Source organism: Schistocerca gregaria, chromosome X (assembly GCF_023897955.1).
Source record: "Schistocerca gregaria isolate iqSchGreg1 chromosome X, iqSchGreg1.2, whole genome shotgun sequence".
In the NCBI taxonomy this organism is placed as follows: Eukaryota; Metazoa; Arthropoda; class Insecta; order Orthoptera; family Acrididae; genus Schistocerca; species Schistocerca gregaria.
Window position 1 is genome coordinate 380,395,724 of NC_064931.1, and position 15,687 is coordinate 380,411,410.

At 43.6% G+C, this 15,687-nt stretch overlaps 1 protein-coding gene across 2 annotated transcripts in view; it reads left to right on the top strand.

Annotated features, from left to right (window-relative positions):
* LOC126298872 (crossover junction endonuclease MUS81-like) overlaps positions 1 to 15,687 on the top strand; it is a 198,028-nt gene that overhangs the window by 10,041 nt on the left and 172,300 nt on the right. The gene's annotated exons all lie outside the window — the stretch shown is intronic.

Genomic DNA, 15,687 nt, shown 5'->3' on the forward strand with positions numbered 1-15,687 from the left:
TGAAACTGCACATTGTTTTAAGTTAAATTTACAGAAATTACAATTAAAACTCCACTCATTAAATTCACTGAGTACATTGAAAAATTGGTTCTTTTTAACAGTTTCTTCTACTACAAGAGTCAGGCCAAATTATTTGTTTAAATCATGAAATTAACAAATATTGTTATGCAACAATGCTTCTGACAAAATTGTTGATTACTTTGGAATTAATTAACGTGCTTTCAAATAGAGCCAAATAAATACTTTAAGAACATTATTAGTTGTTCCTCCAAATGTTTATAATAAGTACAGAATTTATATTTGTTTATACAATAGAATTTAAGTTACAAAACATTACTGATTTCAGCCTATAACAAAAGATATTAAATAGTCGAAATAAATTAGAAAATCAAGTACATACATAAAACTAAGTGCAAAATTAGATCTGGTGTTATATTCTTTAAAACTGAGGGCCAACTTTTCTCTTTGCTGAAAATGCAGATTATACTCATGTATGTTAATGGTAATTAATTCAAAAACGAATTTTAAGGAGGCAGATGGCAGAACAAGAGGGGAAGTAAAGATATCCCAGCTTGCTTCGTCAAAACCATCTATCTGCAGGAAGGTGGGTGGAGAATACCATTCTATTTCTCGTTTCACAACATCTGGAACTGTACACTGATAAACCAAAACATTATGCCCGTAGCCCACCACGACATCGATTGTGGCCTGGTGGCTTTGCAGGCATGTGATGCGGTAACAAAAGAATGTAAGCAGAGCAGACAATAATGGTGGATCACCATAGCAAAGATATGGGTTTCATTGAGATAAGGATCTCTGATTAAGGGCAGATTATTATTACTCATAGCCTGTGAACAAGTATCTCGAAAACATAGAAGTTGGTCAAATGTTCACATGCTACTGTTGTGAGCATCTACTGAAAGAGGTAGAAGGACAATGAAACTACCACTAGGTACTAAATGATTGTACATCCACGACTCTTCACATAATGTGGGGTTTGGAGGCTTGTCTGCTCTGTAAAGTAGGATAAATGGTGATCTGTGGCATCTTTGCCAAAAAAGCACAACGCTGGTGGAGACAAAAGTGTTTTAGAGCACACCATTCATTATGCATTGTTGAACATGGAGCTCCACAGCAGGCCACCTCTTCATGTTCACATGTTGACTCAATGGCATCATAGATATTACAATTGCAGTGGCCATAGGACTATTGGGATTCAACCATCAATCAATGGAAACCTGTTGGCTCTTTGGGTGAATCACATGTTTGCTACACTAGGTCACTGTTCATCTTCACAAATGCTGTCATTAATGTGAACAGCTGCTCAAAATGTGCAGCACACCATGGACCTAGGCTGGTGGTAGCAGTATTATGCTATGGGAGACATTCTCCAAAGCGTGCATGGGACCTGTGTAGGTAATCAAAGACATGCTGACAGCTGGGAACCTCCTGCATCGCTTCATGCTTGATGTCTTCCCCAACAGTGATGTCACCTTTCTGCAGTATAGTTCTCCATATCTCAGAGCCAGAACTGTGCTACAGTGATTTGAGCAGCACTACCATGAATGCCTGTTGATGTCTCTGGGACCAAATTCTCCTGGTGTAAGTCCTATGGAATCCATCTGGATCACTATAGGGTGCTACCACCGCATATGCAAATTGGTGGCTCGTTATTTATTTGGATTTCATTACCTATGCATAGACATCTAATGCCACATACCTGCACAAATTGACCAACAAACTATTGGTTCCTTGATATATTTCGTTCCAAAGATGGACAACCAGGCTATTAAGCAGGTGTTCATAATGATGATTTTCACGGGTTTGCAGCCGGGTTCCATCGTCCTGATGACAACACGATATTTCGGCAGACCATCTGGCCGCCATTTTCAGGTAAGATTGAGTGCACAATCACGCCAGAACTGAAGAGACCTCAGATTCGGCGGCTCCTTTATACCGCGGGTACTGGCCGTTGCGGGTGCGCGAGCAACGGAAGAGCTGCCCTCTGTGAGGCGAAGAATTGCAGCAGCGCCAGCGTTGAAAACTGTCAAAAGTGAGGAATTGCAAAATTAAAATGCAGACAGTCGGAAACCAGACCATTGTTGTTTTATCTGTGATAAAATAGGACTCCACGTCTTACTTAAAGGAAAACCTTTATCTCTATTAATAATGTCATCAGACAGATGTATTTTAATTGAGTCTTTCAATACACAATCCCAGTAACGGGAAGCTGAGGCAATAATTTGCGTCTCATTATACGACATATTGTGCCCTTCATTAAGACAGTGTTCAGCAACGGCTGATTTTTCCGGCTGGAGCAGACGTGTATGCCGTTTATGTTCCACACATCGATCTTGAACTGTACGAATAGTCTGCCCGATGTAGGCCTTTGCGCAGTGGCAGGGAATCTTCCCACAAAGGGTAACAAAGCAACTGATTGGAAGTGTCCGCCGTTTGTTCTCGTGGGGGTCCAAATTGAAAAGCATGAGTAATTTGGTGATCAGAATACCCATTCTGCCTCAAAACAACCTAAAGATGATCCAACTCCTGTTTCAAGTTATTGGAATCAGAAACAACTTAAGGCCTCTTGACCAGTGTGCGTAAAACTCCCAAGTGTTGATGTTGTGGATAACAACTTGTGTCATGGAGGTAGCGGTCCGTATGCGTAGGTTTTCGGTATATACTGTGCCCCAAAGTCCCATTTTCTTTCTTATGTACGAAGACATCCAAAAAAGGTAATTTGCCATCTTTTTCCATTTCCATCGTAAATTTGATTCGTGGATGAAGGCAGTTAAAATGATCTAAAAATCGATGAAGAGATTCCATTCCATGTGGCCAAGCGATGAAAATATCATCCACGTATCTCAAAAAAACATGTTGGTTTAAGAGAATGTGTCCTAAGTACCACATGCTCAAAATCTTCCATAAAGAGATTGGCGACAATAGGGGAAAGAAGACTCCCCATAGCCACACCGTCAGTTTATTCAAAAATTTCTTCCTTAAATAAAAAATATGTCAATGCCAATATATGGTGACACAGCTTACTAGTTTTGTCATCCAATAGCTGAACAATTAGCAATATAGACTCCTCTAAAGGTACCTGAGTAAAAAGTGAAACAACATCAAAGCTCACTAGAAGGTCAGATGTTCCAGGGCATAGAGACGTCAGGCGTTGAATAAAATCGGATGAGTTGGATATGTGGTGTTCACACTTCCCAACGTGTGGGCTCAGAACAGAAGCAAGATATTTGGCCAAATTCTTCTAGTGAAAGGAAGGCCATTCGGTCACTGAGGGAAGAGAAGGATATTTTAGTTCTTCCTGCTGATAACTGCAGTGCCACTGTTCTTCTTACTCCTGAAGATTATCTGGCAAAAATGGCTTGTTTGTTGGAGGATTCTTCATACTGTAAGCTACGGCGCGATCCCACCGATCGAATAAAGCGGAAGACCATCTCTCTTATTAAGAAGAGCTCATTGCCTCACTTTCTAGTGAGCTTTGATGTTGTTTCACTTTTTAATCAGGTACCTTTGGAGGAGTCTATATTGTTAATTGGTCAGCTCTTGGATGACAAAACTAGTGAGCTGTGTCGCCATGTATTGTCATCGACATATTTTTTATTTAAGGAAGCAATTTTTTAACAAACTGACGGTGTGGCTATGGGGAGTCCTCTTTCCCCTATTGTCGCCAATCTCTTTATGGAAGATTTTGAGCATGTGGTACTTAGGACACATTGTCTTAAACCAACATGTTTTTTTGAGATACGTGGATGATATTTTCATCGTTTGGCCACATGGAATGGAATCTCTTCATTGATTTTTAGATCATTTTAATTGCCTTCATCCACAAATCAAATTTACGATGGAAATTGAAAAAGATGGCAAATTACCTTTTTTGGATGTCTTCGTACATAAGAAAGAAAATGGGACTTTGGGGCACAGTGTATACCGAAAACCTACGCATACGGACCGCTACCTCCATGCCACAAGTTGTCATCCACAACTTCAACGCTTGGGAGTTTTACGCACACTGGTCAAGAGGCCTTAAGCTGTTTCTGATTCCGATAACTTGAAACAGGAGTTGGATCACCTTAAGGTTGTTTTGAGGCAGAATGGGTATTCTGATCACCAAATTACTCATGCTTTTCAATTTGGACCCCCACGAGAACAAACGGCGGACACTTCCAATCAGTTGCTTTTTTACCCTTTGTGGGAAGATTCCCTGCCACTGCGCAAAGGCCTACATCGGACAGACTATTCGTACAGTTCAAGATCGATGTGTGGAACATAAACGGCATACACGTCTGCTCCAGCCGGAAAAATCAGCCGTTGCTGAACACTGTCTTAATGAAGGGCATAATATGTCGTATAATGAGACGCAAATTATTGCCTCAGCTTCCCGTTACTGGGATTGTGTATTGAAAGACTCAATTAAAATACATCTGTCTGATGACATTATTAATAGAGATAAAGGTTTTCCTTTAAGTAAGACGTGGAATCCTATTTTATCACAGATAAAACAACAATGGTCTGGTTTCCGACTGTCTGCATTTTCATTTTGCAGTTCCTCACTTTTGACAGTTTTCAACGCTGGCGCTGCTGCAGTTCTTCGCCTCACAGAGGGCAGCTCTTCCGTTGCTCGCGCACCCGCAACGGCCAGTACCCGCGGTATAAAGGAGCCGCCAAATCTGAGGTCTCTTCATTTCTGCCGTGATTGTGCACTCAATCTTACCTGAAGATGGCGACCAGATGGTCCGCCGAATTATCGTGTTGTCGTCAGGATGATGGAACCCGGCTGCAAACCCATGAAAATCATCAGTGATTGAGAACTCCTCAGCACCCTTACCTTTGGCAACTACGTGGCACCAGGATCTAATAGCTGTGTTGGTCTCTTGAGACAAAAGCCTTCAAGGTTTCAGAATTTGTTTGCTGAGTACGGGCTTGGTGACCCCGGGGTTCCTGAGCTGGCTACTGGTAAGTGTCACCAACCCTCAGCCACTGTAAGCTTGAGGCATGCTTCAGCAACCAGCGTGTGGCATGGCTGTGGAACGTTGTCACAGTGAAGGGGATCTTTACTTGGCCACTTGGATCACGAAGATGGAATAAACCTCTATAAAAAAAACCCACCAATCTCAAGGTGTGCTGCACAGTGATGAGGTGCATGGCTGTTGAGGTGGAACAGTCGTTAGCAGGCAGCCCTTGAGGAACCTGCCGCACCTTAGTCGTGTAAGGCTTACTCAGGCACGCAGGGCTCTGTCTGAGTGGACTCTTATTTCCCTAGCTGCTCACAGGACCAACATAGAACCCTCAAAATCTCCTCCTCCTCCCTCCCAGTGGGAAGCATGTACTCCCTGGGAATACTCACACCCATTCATCAAAAAGAATGAGGGAGGCTAGTCCTGATAATCCACTTAATGTTAGTAATGGTGCTCAAGGAGTCGTGAATCACAATATCTTTGTAGTGATCAAAAGGAAAGAGCAGAGGTCTGAAAAAGTGTCGCCCCTTTTATATCCATAAATGCGTAGAAGGGCTTGCCAGTGCCCTAAAGTCTCTTAAGCGGTTGCGAAATGGTTCCTCGCTTTTTGAGAGTAACCAGGCAAAGCAGGTGGAACTACTTAAGAAGTCACAGAAATTGGGTGAGTACGACATCATTGTTGAGTTGCAAAACTCCCTTAACTCCAGCAAAGGTGTGGTAGCCTGCAGTGACATTATGGACATAGACATTGCTGAAATCAAACAAGAATGGACACCACAGGGGATAATAGATATGGAACACAGGACACGCAAGAACAGTGCAGATATTGAGAAGACTGCCACCTTTATTGTGACCTTCAATTCTCTGGCACTACCTGAACACATCACGGCAGGTTTCCTCCGACTTAGGGTTAGGCCCTATGTACCTAATCGTATGCAATGCTTCAAATGCCAGCATTTTGGCCACACAGTGCTGAGTTGCAGGGGCAAAGTGACTTTTGGGAAGTGTGGAAAGGCAGCCCATGAAGCTGTCCATCTCCAGCAGTCTGCATTAACTACCCCGAAGCCACCCAGTCTGGAGTCGAGCCTGCCCTGTTTTTGCAGAGGAACACAAAATTCAGGAAATTAAAGTGACCAACCGGATCCCCTATGTAGAAGTCAAAAAGGACTATCAGGCAGTGAAACCCCCGTCTTTGGTACTTCTTATGCTTCCTTGGTGCAGAAACTTGTTACTAAGATTGACTCTTTTACTCATACGACGTCCAGTGTACTATTATCCACGATTAGCACCTGTACTTGCACCTGCATGTGCTGAAGCAAATTGAAAGACATAGCAATCTAGGCAGCTACGATGGAAAGGACCAGTAATGCTACCACAGTGCACAGCCCGAAGGCACTCCAAAAGCAGAGTGCGTCTCAACGGCAACATTCTTCAAAGAAAGGTGGCTCTCACCACCCCTTTCCCCCTCATCCTTGTTGGGAAAGGGAGCAGGGAAAGGACCTCAACATTCAGGTCGAAAGCTGACCCGAACACCATCAGACGTCATTCTGGCACATCTTGACTGATGATGAGGACATCAAGGATTTTGTTGCCTCATCACCAGACCCAGTCAGCCCCACCACCCCATGTTGCTCTACAAGCGCCTCACCACTGCAACACAGAGACAGGGGTAAATCAAGACCATGTTGATGAAATGGCTCTCATACTCCAGTGGAATAAAAATGGATACAGGTCTCATTTAGAGGAATTGAGACTCATTGTACAGGATAGATCCTTTTGCCTTTGCCTTCAAGAGACTCATTTTAAAGAGACTGACACATCTTTACTTGGAGGCTATCACCTTTACAGAAATGATTACCTTACTGATGACAAGGCAATAGGTGGGGTTGCAGTGTTCATCAAGGACAACTTTCACTCCTCACCTATTCCTGTAACAATAACACCACAAGCAGTTGCTGTTCGAATAGTGGCCCATATTGACATCACAGTGTGCTCTTTGTACCTACCACCCTCTGAGCCTCAAGCCAGTGGGTTCCTCGCTCATCTTCTTGATGAACCACCCCATCCCTTTCTCCTTTTTGGGGACTTCAATGCATACAGTGCACTATGGGGTCCTAAAACCACTTTCCCCAAGGGTCAGGCACTTGCGGATCTACTGCACACAACAGACCTCACACTGCTAAACATCAGTCAAGATACACAGTTTAGCACTGCTATGGGTTTGTCTACAGCCATAGACCTCTCCTTCTGCTCGCCTGCTTTTGGGACTCTGCTCAGTGGACGATGACCTGCATGGTAGTGACCATTTCCCTACCTGGATCCATCTGCCTGATGGAAAAGATTCTGAAAGAAAGCCAACAGAGGGTTGTTCAAAAAGGCTAACTGGATGCTTTACAGGCAGTTAGCTCTTTTTGAGCAATGTGATGGCGTCCAGAACTGGATGGATCACGTTGCAGCTATGATTCGCCATGCTGCTGATGCATCCATCCCAAAGTCTATGGAAACACCTAGGTGGTGACCTGTCCCTTGGTGGAACGATGAGTGTTGTTTTAAATCAGGCACAAGGGGGCAGCTATGCACAGATTCAATCGATGCCCTACACATGCGAATCTTGCAAACTTTTGAGTGGCACGTGCAAAGGCGAGGAGAATAATTTGGGAGAGTAAGCAGAGGTATTGGCAAGAGTTCCTGAACTCCATCAATAAGTCCATATCTGCAAGTACAGTATGGGAAGCCATCAGTAGTATCTCAAGGCACAACTCTCGACCACTAATCGCAGCTGTACAAACACAGGGGTCTCTTGTAACATCAATGAGAGACATAGCTCAGACAATGACTGAATTATATAAATCCATTGCGGCTGATTCTAGCCAGGATCCCACCTTCCATCGCTATGAGGAGGCACAGGAGAAGTCTGATGTTGATTTCCGTTCCACCAACATTGAGCAATAAAACCAGCCTTTCTGTCTGTGGGAGGTGGATTCTGCATTGTCAGTTGCTTGTGATATGACCCCTGGATACAACCTGATAACCAACTGCATGTTGCAACATTTGGACTGACGGTCGAAGGAGGTCCTCCTTCAGCTCTTCAATAACTCGTGGAAAGAATCTATTTTAATCCCAATTTGGAAGCAAAGAAAGGATTGGACAGACCCCAGTAGTTATCATAGTATTAGCCTGACAGGCTGCACAGGAAAGACACTGGAGTGTATGGTCAATCAGCGCCTTGTGTGGGTTCTTGAAACCAGGTCCCTACTCAGTTGCTCCCAGTGTGGGTTCAGGAGCTTTCGCTTCGCACTCGATAACCAGACCCTGCTCGAAGCATCAATTCAAAAAGGTTTTCTTCGTAAGCAACACCTTATCAGTGTTTCCTTCGATTTGGAAAATGCCTACGATACTACCTGGAGGCATAATATTTTGTCACAGTTCCATGAGTGGGGATTCCGTGGACGTCTACCGACCTTCAGATAGTCCTTTCTCTCAGACAGATATTTTAGGTACAACGTTGGGAATATCCTGTCTGACCATTTTAAGCAGGAGAATGGTGTCCCTCTAGGGAGTGTTTTAAGTGTCACAGCTTTCACCACTGCAATTAACAGCATTACATCCACAGTGCAACGTCCACTACTATGTTCCTTGTTTCTGGATGACTTCTCCATCTTCTGTGCATCTTCCAGCCTCACCACAGCTACTCGGCAATTGAAACTGACTATAAGGCAGTTGGAGGAATGCTCTTGCACTACAGGTTTTAAATTCTGACTAGAGAAATCAGTTTGTGTTGATTTTAATCGCTCCCGCTGTCTGTTTAGTTTCCCTGTTTTAAAACTGGGTGACACTGTTCACACAATTAAGGAAAAGGGGAAGTATCTGGGTCTTATATTTGATGATGAGAAGTTAATGTGTTTGCCACACTTTAAAGAACTGAAACTGAGATGTCTCAAGGCCTTAAACATCCTTAAATGTGTCAGTCACAGGTGTCTTGGGGAGCCGACAATGCGCATCTTCTCCAACTTTATAAGGCTTTTGTGTAACCCCCGCTTGAATGCGGATGCCAGATTTATGGGTCATCAAGGCCTTAAAATGCTGGATGCAGTGCACCATGAGGGTATTAGGCTGTCTGCAGGAGCCTATCACACGAGCCCTGTTGTTAGTTTGTGTGCAGAGACTGGTGAACCTGCACTGTCCATTCAGTGTCCTCTTCTTGTGGTACATCAAGCATTTAGGGCATTGTCCATTCCTACATCTCCAGCATCCAGTCACATTGTTCAGCTGCCACCGGAATGGCTGTTCGATCACCGGGCACAAGCAACATGGCCATTTGGGATCTGTGCAAGGGAGAGCCTCTAATTATTACAGGTTGGGGGCATTAAGGTCCAAAGCCAGGGGTTGAGTTGGGTATCCCCCTGGCTACTACCAAGGCCCAGATTGCTTTTAGAAATGACTGCTTATGAGACGCATTGTACCCCAAACTATGGTTTTAAATATTAAATTTAATGAGATTTTACATAGCCACCCAGACTTTATTACTGTCTACATGGATGGTTTTGAGCAGGGAGATGTTTTCAGTTGCTCTGTCGTGATCCTTGACATTGGCCTCAGGACAGGGCTCCCAGAGCAGTTTTCAGTTATTATACAGAACTGTTTGCTATCCTGAGAGCATTGGAGCAGACGAGACAGCGCCGTGACAAAATATGTATCATCTGCTCTGATTCTCAAAGTGCCCTCGCTGTTGGGCAAATGTACCCAGCAGATCGGATGATGTAGCAGGTGCAGCACGCTCTCCTTCTCTTGCAAAGGCAAAATAAGGAAATCATTTATTACTGGGTTCCAGGGCACATAGGCATCCAGGAAAACGAACTTGCTGCTGCTGCTGCTGCTGCTGCTGCTGCTGCCGCTGCCGCCAAGGAGGCTTGCTCCCTTCCTTCTCCTGCTCACTGTTCAGGCCATATGTTGGTGGGAGCCTCAGTGGCTGGAAGTGAGGAACAATAAACTAAATTCCATTAAGACTTCAATGCGACCACGGATCACCTCCTCCCACTCATGACAGTGTGAAGAAGTAGCCCTTACTCGGCTTAGAATGGGACATTGTCCATTGACACATGTCTTCCTCTTACATCGGGAGGAGCCCCCAGTATGTCAGAGATGCGGAACACAGTTGTCAGTATGATATATTTTAACTGAGTGTGTTTCATCTGACGACCTGAGGGTTTAACTGGGTCTCCCACAGGATCTTCCCTCTATTTTAACTGATAATGAGTCCAGCGTTGTTCGTGTCTTAAGATGTGTGTGGTGTCTGGAATTCTTCCCAAAATACTGGATGTGAGATCTTAATGCATCACAGAGTGGCTGGGTCACGCATTATTTCTAAGTCGCCATCCAGCCATGATTATCTGTCCCTTTTTTAACAGCATCTTTACAGGTATTTTATATATGATTTTATTTAGTTATTTCACTTTGTCTTTCTGGGATTTTATTCCGGGCTTTTCTGCAGCTCACATTCTTGGGGTTGCTTTACTATTCCTAAGGTTGGATGAAACATAGTTTTCCAGTTTATTGATCTCCTTCAATGGATTTTCACAATCTTATTTGCTATATCATTACTGCCAAGGCACCGATGACCTAGCTGTTAAGCACCCTCCACCGTAAATCATCATCATCATCATCATCATCATCTTGAGACAGAAGGTCTTTCATCCAAGTCCTAGTGCAGATTTTGGGAGCTCCAGTCCACAACTTTACACTTAATTCATCTGGAGTCTACAGTAGCGCCAAGTATTGCTTCACTGCCTTCTTTGACATGAGAAAGACCCAACACACCTTGTCGTATCCCCACATCCTTATCTTACTATAAAAGTTGGTTTGCAGAGTACATTCGTGCAGTTTTCTTCCAGATTTCTTGAACTCTTGTGTTGTTTTATGTTCAAGACGGCATATCCTACACGCCTGCAGTACCCGCCCTGCACAGGAGAATGGAATCCCACAGAAGTCCATGCTGAATGTGACCCTTTTCTGATTGCAATCAACTGGCTCGCAGGAGGCTGTGAGGCTTATGGTATCACCTTCACAGTATATCAATGACTTTTGAATTTACTGCAGTTCTACTACCACAAGTGTTGCTGAAGACTAACTGCCAGCCACCAGAAGGAAATCTCAATCCTGCTCCTTCACTCATGGTTTCCAATTTTCCAGCGCTGAAACATATTCATGCACTACTTCTGAGCCAAAACTGTTCATCCACATCCATAATACCTCTTCATAATGAACTGCTCAATGTGGGGTAGTAATACCACTTTGTGGAGCTTTTATTTGATGTCTGGTTGGTGGGGCTATTATATTCATCAACTTAAAGAGAAGTGGCAATAGATCAGCAGTCTTTGATTTCTTAATCATGCCTCCAGAGTCGCTGTCCACTCCGTCCTATTGTGTTTATATGAAGCTCTCATCCTATATCAGTTGTACTATGAGAATCTAGCCTATAGACCAGTTCCACCTCTCCCCTACCCTCCCCATTGCCCGTCACTAGTACCTTACCCAAACATCCACCCGTGCGTATGCTTTCGATCAAAGGAAATAGTGGACTGCACAGCCCACCCTCCACGCATTTTGATGTTTGTTCCTCTATAACTGCATATTGAAGATCAACATTATCATCTTATCCGTCGCATGTTTTGATGTTGTTGACGAATATGCTCTTTTAAATTTTGAAGGTAGCTGGGGTAAAGTACAAGGAGTAAAATGTTCGATAAACTAGTACGTAATGTAGAAAACAAGTAGGTTTCCATTCGGATGATGCCAAAGCTTCCTCCTCGAAATACTCCATATAGAAATTCGCGATCACAGGCGAAAGTGGGCTCCCCATTGTGACTCATTCTGTTTGCTCATAGTATTCTCCATTAAACAGAAAATATGCGCTCTCCGCCCCACCTCTACAGTACAACGTGTGGAGATGGATGAAGTCACGAAGGAAGAGAGAGCCACCGCCTATATACCGTATACTGGCGCACTATAGGGGAAAATAGGACAAGTATTGAGGAATCAACAAGTAGGAACTGTCTTTTGCCCACCCAATAAAACACGAGCATTATTGGAAAGTGTCAAAGGCGACCTCGGTTTGCGGAAGGCTGGCACATACCAGATTCCCTGTGAGTGTGGGAAGACTTATATTGGACAGACAGTGCGCACCATCAAAGATCGTTGCCAAGAACATCAGAGGCACACTCGACTTATGTACCCCAACAAGTCAGCAGTTGCAGAGCACTGCTTCTCTGAAAATCACGAAATGGACTACCAACATACCAGGGTCTTGGCACATAATACTGGGACAGCGTCATTAGAGAGACTATCGAAATTCGTACCGGGGACAGACTCATCAACAGAGATTGTGGCCATAACCTCAGCAAGGCATGGGAACCAGCACTGAGTCTAATTAAAAAGAGGCTCAGCAAAGAAAACGAACAAGCAACCAGTGTGGACAAGGCAGTTACACCAACGCCACCACAGACGCCGACACCAGCCTCTCAGTGACCGCCAACGCACAGCCGCGGGCGCAGACCGCGGAGAGAACGCCTCACAGGGGAAGGGGATTTAGGACGGCCACCCACCCTCAGGAGCTCAGTTCGTCAGCGCACCTGACGATGGCGACATGTCTGATCGCCAAAATATTGCACCCGTTGGACACTATGGACCGGCAGTACGCCTGTGGACTGTTCGAGCAAGAAATACGCTGGGAGAAGTTGAAGAATCGCACCTTCGTAACTCTAGATTCCAGGAGACCTTGGGTTTACCTCTTGCCTGAGGTTTAGTGTTTTTGATCCATCATCAGGCAACATTTAAAGCATTGGAAACATGGCTACCATCTTGTCAGTTGGATTCCTATTGATGCAGTATTCCAATGTTTTGTTTATAGAAGGGTAAGACATCTTCAGTTACATGTTTTGTTTCTATGGGTCCATTGTAATGACATAGCATTTTGGCCTGGATTGTAAAAAACTGGAATGCATTCTCTTATGAGTTTATGAAATCCTTATCAATTTTATCAATGTTTGGGTTCTGTAACCATCTTGCAATAGCCAGCATAGTTCCTTTAGGTGTGTTGCCAAATTCTCAGTCCTGAGGATCATGCAGTCTGTTTGCTCAGTTGTTGGAAGGCAAGTGGATTCACAGCTGAGATGCCCAAGCCAGATGTAGAGTCTTTGCATAGTCAGTAATACTTGTCTCTGTTCTAGTTTGCTAAGTCTTATAATCTAGTTTGATGTAATATGCTGCATACCAGTACTTTGGTGGCTCCCGAACACCTTACCCCCCTCGGTATTTCTGTCTTGTTCCTATCTGTGCTTTACACTATTTAGGTCTACTTCATCACTTGTGTGTTTTTCATGCACTGATCCTTTGTCTGTAAATTGAATATAACTGCCCCCCCCCCCCTTTGATGACATAAGTCACGGGTTTGATAAAGTACTCACACTCTTTTTTTAAGTTGTATTTCTTTTTGGTTAATTGTTTGTCACTATCTTTATTCTTCACTGTTTTGTTCATAAAGTGTCATTTGCTCACCTTTGTGTCATTGTTAGTACAATATTTGTGTTCCACCGCAATCAGTTCTCTTTCCAGTTCTTCCACTCTTAGGGCATGTGCATTTTGAAACAAGTTTTGTAAATTGATCTATTGCTCCAATCATGCACATGTATCATTCCATTTACTGGTATCTACTAAGTATGTATTCGATGTGGCCTGTTTTTGAACAGTTGAGGGCAGTATATCTTTAATTTTTTCATTGAATTATGTTTGCATGAACACGACCTTGCATCTCCTGCCAATATCACTCTCCTAGCTCATGGGTTTGGCTGATGGTAACTTGTATTTTCTGAGTGTCAATTGTTTTCTCGATTGCGGTTCATGCCATTGCTGTGTTCCTTATGATCCCTCGTCTGTGGGTTCAATTATTCTCATAAAAGAACCTAGGGGTCAGACACACTCCACTTCTGGCTTTTGCAAGTTTTTCCACACAGGGTGCATGCAATTGGATTTTTATTTTTGCAGTTGTCCTTCCTGTGACCAATTTTTCCTGCACTTAGTGCACATTTTTTCTGCCCCCTTGCAGTTTTTTAGCAGTGTGACCCAAGTCACAGCACTTGCTGCATTACGCTAGCACAGTGTAATTTTTGACGGACAGCCTTTGTGATCTTACAAACACCCTGCTGTTTTGGATTAGTGTACTGCGTATGTTGGGCCACTTGATGCATGATCATGTCACAGATGTAATTCATAGATGCTGTCCAAGAAATGGTTGCCAGTATACATAACTTGGACTTGATATATGGCCATCAGTGGTTTCCTTTTCATGGGCTTTTTACGCCTTAGGTCTGGTACTGCATTTGCCATCTGTAGTGACTTGTGGCAGTCCTCCTGAGTAGTTTTTCTAGTTACTAGTGGCCAGATTATGGGTGCACAGTATATGGATTAGCAAGGCCCTCTAATTTGAAGGTTGACACTATCCACCATGAGGAGATTAGGCTGTCCACAGTTGCTTATGGGACCAGCCCCATACACAGTCACTGTGCTGAGACTGGGGAACCGTTACTCACAGTCAGGCAAATGCTCCTTCTGGTGCGTCAGGTATGTAAATCCCTCACCGCTCTGAATTTGCCTGCGCACCGTACTGTCCATACTGTTGCTTGTCTGCCTCTGGAATGCTGTTTCTCCAATTGTCCCTGAATAACAAGGCTGTTTGGGATCCACATGCAGTATATGCTGGAGTCACTTAGTGTGGAGCAAATATAACCCTAAGCCAGGGTTTTAACCAGCTATCACCCTGGTTTCTACATAGGCCCAGAGTGTTTTTAAAATTAGTGCAATACAGGAGAAATTGCACTCCTGCATATGTTTTTAATACATTGTTTTATGACTTTTTAAATGAGCACCACAACTCTGTAGCTGTATTATGAATGACTCTAAGGGTGACTCCATTGATTGCTCTGTTGTTTTCCCGAATTATATAATCAACATTTGATTGCCCCATACTTTACTTTCTGCGATGTGGAATGATATGCAATCTTGGGGGCACTGGAGCAGATGAGACATGTTTAGAGTGCTAAATTCCTTGACTGTCCCAATTCCCTGAGTGTCCTCCACTCTCTACAATGCTTGTACCCAGCAGATACAGTAGTCCAGAATATCCAGGATGCCCTTGTTCAAATAACTTACGGGTTTGCTGCCGGGTGATGACGTCACCCGGCAGCAAACCCGTAAGTTATTTGAACATTAGATTCACCAGGAAAAGTTAAGGTTTCACAGGATGCCCTTGTCTGACTACATTGGCTGAGGAAGGTGTGTCTTTCTGCTGGATGCCAGGGCACATTGGTATTGTAGGGAATGAAAGGGCAGATGGTATTTTTAAAACTAAAAAAATGTAAAAGGTGCAATCTATTGACAGTGTGTTACCTACTGTGCACAACAGCTTTTTTAAATTCTTTATGTAAGCATAAACATAAATATAAAGAATTTAAAAGATGCCATCTACTGACGATCTAATTGTACTATTATGCACAACAGTGGTTGAAGTTGGTTACTTTCTTTAAGCATTTGCTGTGTACTGCATGAATAAAGTGGCATTTGTTTCATTTGAGTTTAACTTGGTCGATTGCATTCCTGGCAGTGGTCCATATTGTTTTAAAATACATAGGCAGGTGCATCATGTGGTAGGAAGTTTGCAGCC